Source organism: Coregonus lavaretus (assembly GCF_964263955.1).
Source record: "Coregonus lavaretus genome assembly, chromosome: 33".
Classification (NCBI taxonomy): Eukaryota; Metazoa; Chordata; class Actinopteri; order Salmoniformes; family Salmonidae; genus Coregonus; species Coregonus lavaretus.
The window spans coordinates 23168438-23178779 of record NC_140020.1 but is presented as its reverse complement, the minus strand read 5'-3'; positions in this window follow the sequence as shown (position 1 = coordinate 23178779).

Here is a 10342-nt window from a genome sequence, read left to right as displayed (position 1 = left end):
AGCGGGCTGTTATGTGCCCTTTACTGAGGTGTGGCTTCCATCTGGCCACTCTACCATAAAGGCCTGATTGGTGGAGTGCTGCAGAGATGGTTGTTCTTCTGGAAGGTTCTCCCATCTCCACAGAGGAACTCTGGAAGTGTGACCATCTCCACCTCCCTGATCAAGGCCCTTCTCCCCCGATTGCTCAGTTTGGCCAGGTGTCCAGCTTTAGGAAGAGTCTTGGTGGTACCAAACTTCTTCCATTTAAGAATGATGGAGGCCACTGTGTTCTTGGGGACCTTCAATGCTGTAGAAATGTTTACCTCTGGATAACATGAAAACAGCCTAACCAGCTCTGCTAGGGCGAGTAAAATGGTAAGTGGGGTGTTCTCTCATTTAATCAAATTATTGACAACAGCACAGTTAGTCACCAATGCTCTTGATAACATGAAAACAGCCTAACCAGCTTATTAATGAGAGAACAACCCACTGACCATTTTACTCGCCCTAGCAGAGCTGGTTAGGCTGTTTTCATGTTATCCAGAGCGTTGGTGACTAACTGTGCTGCTGGCAACAATTTAATGACACTTTTTTGCCAACGTTTACTGACACCGGCCATATTCAACAGGTGTTATGCGTTCGTAAATTCATCACTTATTCTGCACTCTGGCATACTCAGACTGAATTTACTAACACACCTGAAATGGTTACTTGCATAGTGGAGTCTTTTGTTAAGACATGTAGCTAGCTAGGTACACAATGAACTATAATCCCAACAAATGACTTTACTACCCTGCATGAATCTGAAGGTAGCTAACCAACCAGGTTCAATGTTAGCAAGCAAATGACGCTGAGATACGAATAAAAAGATCGTACAAGTAATGTTAGCTAGCCAGCTAACTTGAAATGAAACCACTTTGTCAAAATTAGAAACGTGTAATATCTGAAAATGTAGCTAGCTAGACTATCTTACCCGTATACATCATGCATGATGGATGCGTCTCCCTGTCACGGATGCCATGGTTGCCCTTAGTTTGAAGATGTAATCTGGAGACAGGTGTTTTCTCCATCTCTTTAGCTATCATACTCTAATGCCACTGATTTCAAAACTCGATCCTCCAGAAAGTGGAGAGCAACACTTATGCAGCTCCACTACAATAAAAAAAAATTAAAGCCGCGTTAGACAGGATTACCTACACATACTGACCAGCTCAAATAGACAGAAGCGTGCTATATGGCAGACCAATCCGAACTCCTCTCTCCGCATGTCCAGCCCACTCATTGTCTCAGCCAGTCATGGCTAGTGGGAAGGTTGCTTAACCAACTAGGCTCGTAATTTAACAATTTTAGTTGTATTTACAGGTGGTTATTAAGGCATATGAAAGTTCACGTTCCAGAAGGTATTTCTGCAAATAAACAAATTTTGATAAAAATTTAAAAAGTTTACGTTCAAATGGCTATCCTGTGAAGTAGTGATGCGCGACATATGCCTAGTTTCCTGAAACGAGTCACATATAGACAGGTGTGCCTTTCCAAATCATGTCCAATCAATTGAATTTACCACAGGTGGACTCTACTCAAGTTGTAGAAACAGCTCAAGGATGATCAATGGAAACAAGATGCACCTGAGCTCAATTTCGAGATTTTTATTTGTAATACATTTTCAACAATGTCTAAAAACCTGTTTTTGCTTTGTCATTATGGGGTAGTGTGTAGATTGATGAGGAAACATTTTTATTTAATCAATTTTAAGAATAAGACTAACATAAAAATATGTGGAAAAAGGAAAGGTGTCTGGATAAGAGCGTCTGCTAAATGATGTAAATGAATACATTCCAAATATACTGTATATCATCATATTCAAACAAACCTTTACAGTCCTTTGCAAATATTGTATGCTCCAAAATATTTGGGAAATTATATGATTTTACACTTTTACAGTTGCTCAGAGAACGATTTATATTACTTGTTAAAAACATTTTTCTCGAAAAGGTAAGGGTAAAAATTGACACCCCTAAAGATTCTTATTTTAAAAAGTAGTCAAAAGCTTAGTATTTGGTCCCATATTCCTAGCACGCAATGAGAGCTTGTGACACTACAAACTTGTTGGATGGATTTGCCGTTCATTTTAGATTATTTTGTGCCCAATAGAAATGAATGGAAAATAATGTATTGTATCATTTTGAAGTCACTTATTACCAATAAGAATGTGTCTAAACACTTCTCCATTAATGTGGATCCTACCGTGATTACGGATAATCCTGAATGAATCGTGAATAATGATAAGTAAGAAAGTTAGAGGGTCAAAGATCAATGTGTTACTTGTTAAACAAACACTCTTTCTCTGAGCAATTCTATTAGTATCAAATAATATAAAAGTTGCCAATTTTTTTGCGTACAGTATACTGTAGCTCAGTATTATAATTATTTATACAGTCATTATTGCTAATCTTTATTAAAGATGTCAGTCATTTCGGACACCACTATCTCAAGTAAGGAATTAGGACAAGCACACGAATCAGCATTTTAAGTGAAAAAATATATATATTTTACAAATGAAAAAAAAAAGACTGTTCCATAAGTTGTCCTGTCACGTACTGCTCATTCATAACAATCATCATCAGGCATAGTCGTCAACACACCCCACTCCATAAAAAGTTGCCCGACATACAAGTTGAAGGGCAGCGTATCATTTGCTCCATATAAGACGTGTTTTTCAAGTCATAAGACAGCTACAGTATCCCATTAGCACATATCGCCCTGCATGCAGTGTAGATACAGTTTATAAATAGACCAGCAAACCAAATTCCCATTGGTCTATAGCACAGGACTCTCATGTGCACATGTATTAATGTACTCACTGCTGAACCGTGGCAGGCAGGCAGAAACTGCAAGTGCAAAGTAAAGGAACATATGTACAAGTGGGCTTGTAAATTAAGGCGAACACAAGCAAATCGATAGATTTGAAGAACAAAATTGAAGGTTGTATTTAGGTTGGATAATGCTGGGATTATGTTGGGATTGGACAATGAAATGATGATATGATGATATGCTCCCCTTGAAAAAGTGTTACATCTTAAATTCAAATAATTTAAGGGATTTCTGAAATAACTCATGGAGTGTACTACTTATAATAATTATTCTAAAATGCTCATTACCATCAGGTCCATGTAGATAAAAAAAAATAAAAAATAAAAAGAGTGCACCAAGGTTGCCAAACAACAATTTAAAATAAAAATATGTCTTACCTTTTCCCCCCCCAAAAAAAGTGTCCAGGTTTTCCTCTTTGGTTAGTCTCCCCCACTAGGACTTCTCCACTCCTCTGTCAGTGGAGGTTTCTGAGACTGGGCTTCTGATCCAGCAGTCTGGGATATTTCTGGAGGCTTCATATGATGGGAGTGGGGGGGGGGGGGGGGGGGGGTCAACTTTTCGTCTACCTCCTTCATAGCTCAGAATAATCCTGAGGGGGAGCTGACCCAGAAAACAATGGCACTGAACTGAAAACAAATAGCTGGAACGCTTGGAGTAATACATTTTTTTAAAGTGTATTTGTCACGTGCACAGGACACAGCGAGTGTAAATAGTCCAGGGAGATCCTTACGCACACAAAATAGCAAAGTTGAGGAGCTAGCAAAACGGCCACCATCTTTTGTCTAATAATAATAATGTGAGTATCTTCGTCAGCTAATGTGACAATCATCAAATTCGTACATATTACAATTGATTGATATTGTCTGTGTTCAATGGAAACCAACAGGTGTGAATATTCCCAAGTACAGTGTTTGGGCTTGTAGTCCTCCTGTGCTAGGTCAATCACCTGCTGTGTCTGGGTCAGGTTTTGTTGTGGCGAGTTGGTGTGACTTGTTCCTTATGTTGAGTAGTCTGGTATTGTCTTATGTTACAATCACTGCAATGCAAAGAGGTGTTAAAATTCATTGTGGATGCCTGTTACTTATTTTTAGACAATCAAATGCATGAAAAAAGTGTTACGTTTATTGACAAGGTAACCTTCTTCCCGTTTTGTTGGCAGGCCAATCTGCATCATGTGTTAGTTTAATTCTGAACCTAGTACACTTTACATTTCTTTTCGTATGAGGGAAAGGTCACAGATACTCCACAGGCTGGATTCCAGAATACCAGCCACTAGAGTTACCATCGTGTCATCAGTAAGTATTTTAATACCCTGTTGAGTGTGGAGCTTAGGGGTTAGTTCAGTACTAACCTCAGTACTAAGGTTAGGGGTTAGTAAAGTACTTGCTTGTTGTGGTGCAGAACAAGAAATGAAAGGCTGTTGCAGGAAGCCTGGCATTGACAGAAAACACAATTTATATTAATTGTTTCATTTAGCACATGCTCTTATCCAGAGCGATTTACAGGAGCAATTAGGGTTTAGTGCCTTTCTCATAGACACATGGCCAGATTTTTCATCTAGTCAGCTCTGGGATTCGAACCAGCATCTGTTCGGTTACTGGCCCAACGCTCTTAACCACTAGGCTACCTGTTGCCCAGTTTTACCTACTGTATCAAAGTGGAAATATAAGTGTGACTATTACAAAATGATATTGGTTTCATTACCCTGTAAGCAGTCTATGGAAAAGGTATGACAGCAAGCCATGCTTTGGCTGAGGTTCCTTTGCCTAATGTTTTAGCATTTGTGGGACAAATCCCATTCAAGTCATGGTACCGTTATTAGCATTTTTCACGCATCATGTTCATATTATCTATGTGACTTTGTTGAACTTCAAAATGTATTTTAGATACATTTCTGATGATTTAGACATAATACGTGAAAAATACTAATATCGGTACGTAGTGGCACTCGAGGTGTCGGCGGCAGCATTTCGGTGGTCGTCTTTTCCCTCCGGGAGCAGGCAAAGACTGGAGTCGAAAGCAAAATTTTAAGGTGTGCAAGTAGCTCGTTAGTCAATCAGGCCCAGGTGTGGCAGATCTAGGCCAAGTCCTGTTGCCATGCAGGCCAGCCAAGGGCTAGGATTCTACAATAAATCAATTAGGGGAAACAAAATAAAGCACAGCAAACAAATGTAAACAAAGGAAAAGTACAAACGCACACAGTTTCTAAATGGAAAGTTACTGCAAACTCCAAAAATAAATATTAAATACACACAAAAAGGGCTGGTCGCCAATGGAGGAAGTCAGGTTGGTGTCATCAATGACGTGAAGCCCATTGTTTACCTTTGCAATGACCACGAACTGTAAGGAAAGCTTCAGAACGTTGGAAAACCCATTCACTTACAGTACATGTGTTTAGCTTGAAATTAGCATGCTATATTTGTAGGTTTAAATCATATTCATGCCATCTTAACTGGCTGTAAAATGGATCCTTTACTACACCACTACTAATATTCTTGAAGAATGTCTGTTCTGTCCTATAAATATTTAGCTAGGTAGGTGTCCATTGCTAGGTGGTCGGATGGGCATCTAGGCAGGTTGGAACTGCATAGCTAGCTAGCAGATTAACAAACAAGGCAAACAGTATTACGCAGGCTAGATTAAGCTAGTTTGCAACCTTCGCTAGATGGGTTATGTAACGAATGCCTAATTGGAAAATAGTTAGCTAGCTTGCTGTCTTTGGGTTGCTAGAAAGTTGTCACAATCAAAATGATCAACAGCTAGCTAGCTAGTTCAGCTGCTTAAAGGGGCAATCAGCAGTTGTTACATACATTGTTGTTAATGATATGGACCCATTGATTCTTGAAGAAAATAACTTATAAATGCCTTATGAGCTTAGTTCAACTGTCGTACCCCATCAGAACCCAAAATATAAGCTTGTTCTACTCCAATGTTTGTAAACAAACATTATTGTTACGGATACAGGTATCCTGTGTCTTTTTGTGTTTTTCCTCTCCTTCTGCCCTAATCACAGGTGTCCTGTATGTTCCTGATTGGTGGTCGTTGCGGTGTCTGCTGATTGCTGAGGTGGACCAATCAGTGGACATTCCTCTGCATTGTACCACCTGTTTCTGGTTTTTCAATCACACATCCCATTGTTTAAAAGCCAGTCAGTTGTGTTTGTAGAGAGAGACTATTTTCCGTATGTGAGTATGGATACTGTGGTGTCCTGTGTACTCACTCATTTGCTGGTTACTCTGTTTGGTAACTTTGTGTGTTTCTGAGAAAAGGGGAATTTAAGCAAGTTGCCCTTGGGCATACATTACCCGTAGGAAGAAAACTGTCTAAAAACACTAGTTAGACCTGAGCGGACCACCCACTGTAATTTTTGTATGATTAGCAGTAGCTTAGCGGTTCTTGAGGCAGGCAAGATCAGTTTTTTTTACACTATTGTTTCATTTCTTGGGTCCTGCTCAGCCCTTTTTCCCAAACTTTTACCGTGTGTTCAAAAATAAACGTTTTATGTTTGACGGTAGTTTATGGTTGTCGTGTAGTTTTTGTTCTCACTGTTCCATGTCACGATTCTAAGTTGCATGAATTATGTTACGGGTCTCTTGTCCATCCACCCTAGATGTTTAAAGCCACGGGGTTCGTAACAATTATATAGTCTCACAATATGGGTAAAACTATAATTTTGATATCATGGATGATCAGTCCTTTTATGCATAGTTCTGTCTATGAATTTGAGTGGTTACATTTCTTCAGCCCCATCCCTCAGCTTTTTACCGAAGCAGGGGTGGGGAGGACCCTTTGCTATTGTTTGTACTGCTGGTTGCCACTTAAATCTCTCACAGATGCAAATTAGTTTTGCCTCGTCAATATTAGCTACTGTTAGTAGTACTTAGCAGCCAATTTCATACCTTTTTCTGTGCCTTTTTACAGTAACACGGCACACCAGCATGGCATGCAGTTGTTCTAGCTCCGGGTTTCCCAAACTCGGTCCTAGGGACTCCAAAGGGTTCACATTTTGGTTTTTACCCTAGCACTACACAGCTGATTCAAATAATAAATTAATCATCAAGCTTTGATCATTTGAATCAGCTGTGTAGTGTTAGGGCAAAAAACAAAACGTGCACCCCTTGGGGTCATGAGGACAGAGTTTTGGAAACGCTGTTCTAGCCTGTATTGCAGAGGTTCTCAAAGTGGGGTCTGCGACCAGGGGGTCCACGGTGAGATCTCAATATATACAGTGCCTTCAGAAAGTATTCATACCCGTTGACTTATTCCATATTTTGTTGTTACAGCCTGAATTTAAAATTGATTAAAATTAGATTGTTTTCTCACTTGCCTACACACAATACCCCATAATGCCCAAGTGGAATTATGTTTTTCAAAATTTGTACAAATTAATACAAAATGAAAATAATAATATGCCATTTAGCAGACGCTTTTATCCAAAGCGACTTACAGTCATGCGTGCATACATTTTTGTGTATGGGTGGTCCCGGGGATCGAACCCACTACCTTGGCGTTACAAGCGCCGTGCACTACCAGCTGAGCTACAGAGGAGTCAATAAGTATTCAACCCCTTTGTTATGGCAAGCCTAAATAAGTTCAGGAATAGAAATGTGCTTAACAAGTAATACATTGCATGGACTCACTCTTTGTGCAATAATAGTGTTTAACATGATTTTTGAAGAGCTACCTCATCTCTGTACCCTACGCATACAATTATCTGTAAGGTCCCTCAGTTGAGCAGTGAATTCCAAACACAGGGAGGTTTTCCAATGCCTCGCAAAGAAGGGCACCTGTTGGTAGATGGGTAAAAAAGCAAACAGTGAATATCCCTTTGAGCATGGTAAAGTTATTAATTACACTTTGGATGGTGGACCAATACACCCAGTCACTACAAAGATACAGGCTTCCTTCCTAACTCAGTTGCCGGAGAGGAAGGAAACCGTTCATGGATTTCACCATGAGGCCAATGGTGACTTTAAAATAGTTGCACAGTTGAATGGCTGTTATAGGAGAAAACTGTGGATGGATCAACAACATTGTAGTTACTCCAAAAAACTAACCTAATTGACAGAGTGAAAAGAAGGAAACTTGTACAGAATACAAATATTTCAAAACATGCATCCTGTTTGCAACAAGGCACTAAAGTAATACTGCAAAAAATTTGGCAAAACAATTAACTTTTTGTCCTGAAAAGAAAGTGTTATGTTTGGGGCAAATCCAATACAACACATTACTGAGCACCACTCTCCATATTTTCAAGCATGGTGGTAGATGCATCATTTTAGTCATTTTAGCAGATGCTCTTATCAAGAGTGACTTACAGTTAGTGAGTGCATACATTTTCATACTGGCCCTCTGTGGGAATCGAAACCACAACCCTGGCGCTGCAAACGCCATGCTCAACCAACTGAGCTACACTGTTATGGGTATACTTGTAATCGTTAAGTACTGTGGAGTTTTTCATGATAAAAAATATACAGAATGGTGCTAAGCACTGGCAAAAGGGAAAACCTGGTTCAATCTGCTTTCCACCAGACACTGGCAGATGAATTCACCTTTCAGCAGGACAATAACCTAAAACACAAGGCCAAATCTACACTGGAGTTGCTTATCAAGAATCCAGTGGATGTTCCTGAGTGGCCGAGTTACAGTTGTGACTTAAATCTACTTGAAAATATATGGCAAGACTTGAAAATGGTTTTTAAGCAATGAACAACAACCAATTTTACAGCTTGAAGAATTTTGAAAATAATAATGGGCAAATGTTGCACAATCCAGGTGTGAAAAGCTCTTAGAGACTTACCCAGGAAGACTCACAGCTGTAATTGCTGCCAAAGGTGACTCAGGGGTTGAATACTTATCTAATCAAGATATATTAGTGTTTTATTTTTCATGATTCATTTTACAAATGTTAGAATTATTCTTCTACTTTGACATTACAGACTATTTTGTGTAGATCGTTGACAAAAAATGACAATTAAATCAATTTTAATCCCACTTTGTAACACAACCAAATGTGGAAAAAGTCAAGGGATACTTTGAATACTTTCTGAAGGCACTGTATCTACCTCTATCACTCCAGTATCCATGCACATTGTAAATATGGTATTGGAACTGACCCTGTACATAGCTTCTTACTTCTCGAGTTCTTTTTATTTCTTATTTTTATTTCTTGTGTGTTTTTGATGAAGCTTATGTTATATTTAGCACTACATTGATATTGATTACTGCATTGTTGGGTTTAGGTATTTCATTACTTGTGAATGTGACATTTAAAACTAAACTAAAACTATTACACATCAATGTGATTTTAATCCTTGCTTGGACTATCTCATTCTTAGCTCATTTGTCTAACTGTGTTGTGTTATTGTTTTTTATCTTCCCAGTCAAATCCTGTCCTGCCCTCAGTGGAAGAGTTGAGGTCTTCTCCAACACAATCCATCCATGATGAGCCTGTCCTGCACTGAAGCCTCAACCCCTCAACCCCTGTCCTTCACTGAAGTCAAGCCTGTGAACACCTCAACTCATGCCTCGTACCCTCATTCAATCACTGCTGTGATACCTTCCCAACACTGTGTACTGTAAGTAGCCCTCTCATAGCCCTTTCAAATGCTGGTGATGCTGGTATGGTGGTGACCAGTTTATGCTGGTGATGCTGGTATGCTGGTGACCAGTTTATGCTGGTGATGCTGGTATGCTGGTGACCAAGCTTGTCCATGCTGGTATGCTGGTGATGCTGGTCCAGCATGGTCTAGCTCAGGGGTGGGCATACTACGGCCCGTAGGTTGGATCTGGCACGTGAGCCCATTTAATCCGGTCCGCAGGAGGTTTGAGTAAAAAAATATCTAAATATATACCGCATAAAATTCCAGATACTGCAGTAGTGAACAGACTTTTTATGTCCCAATACCATGGCATCGGGTATGAACTGATATACAAAACAACATTTTATGCATCAATTCGTTATTATTCATTTATACTATTATTTAGTATAATGGATTTGTGATCTAAAGCTTAGTATTTTCATAATGGCATCCCTATAGTTCGATGGAGCATACAGTGGGGAAAAAAGTATTTACTCAGCCACCAATTGTGCAAGTTCTCCCACTTAAAAAGATGAAAGAGGCCTGTAATTTTCATCATAGGTACACGTCAACTATGACAGACAAAATGAGAAAGAAAATCATATTGTAGGATTTGTAATGAATTTATTAGCAAATTATGGTGGAAAATAAGTATTTGGTCAATAACAAAAGTTTCTCAATACTTTGTTATATACCCTTTGTTAGCAATGACACAGGTCAAACGTTTTCTGTAAGTCTTCACAAGGCTTTCACACACTGTTGCTGGTATTTTGGCCCATTCCTGCAGATCTCCTCTAGAGCAGTGATGTTTTGGGGCTGTCGCTGGGCAACACAGACTTTCAACTCCCTCCAAAGATTTTCTATGGGGTTGAGATCTGGAGACTGGCTAGGCCACTCCAGGACCCTGAAAT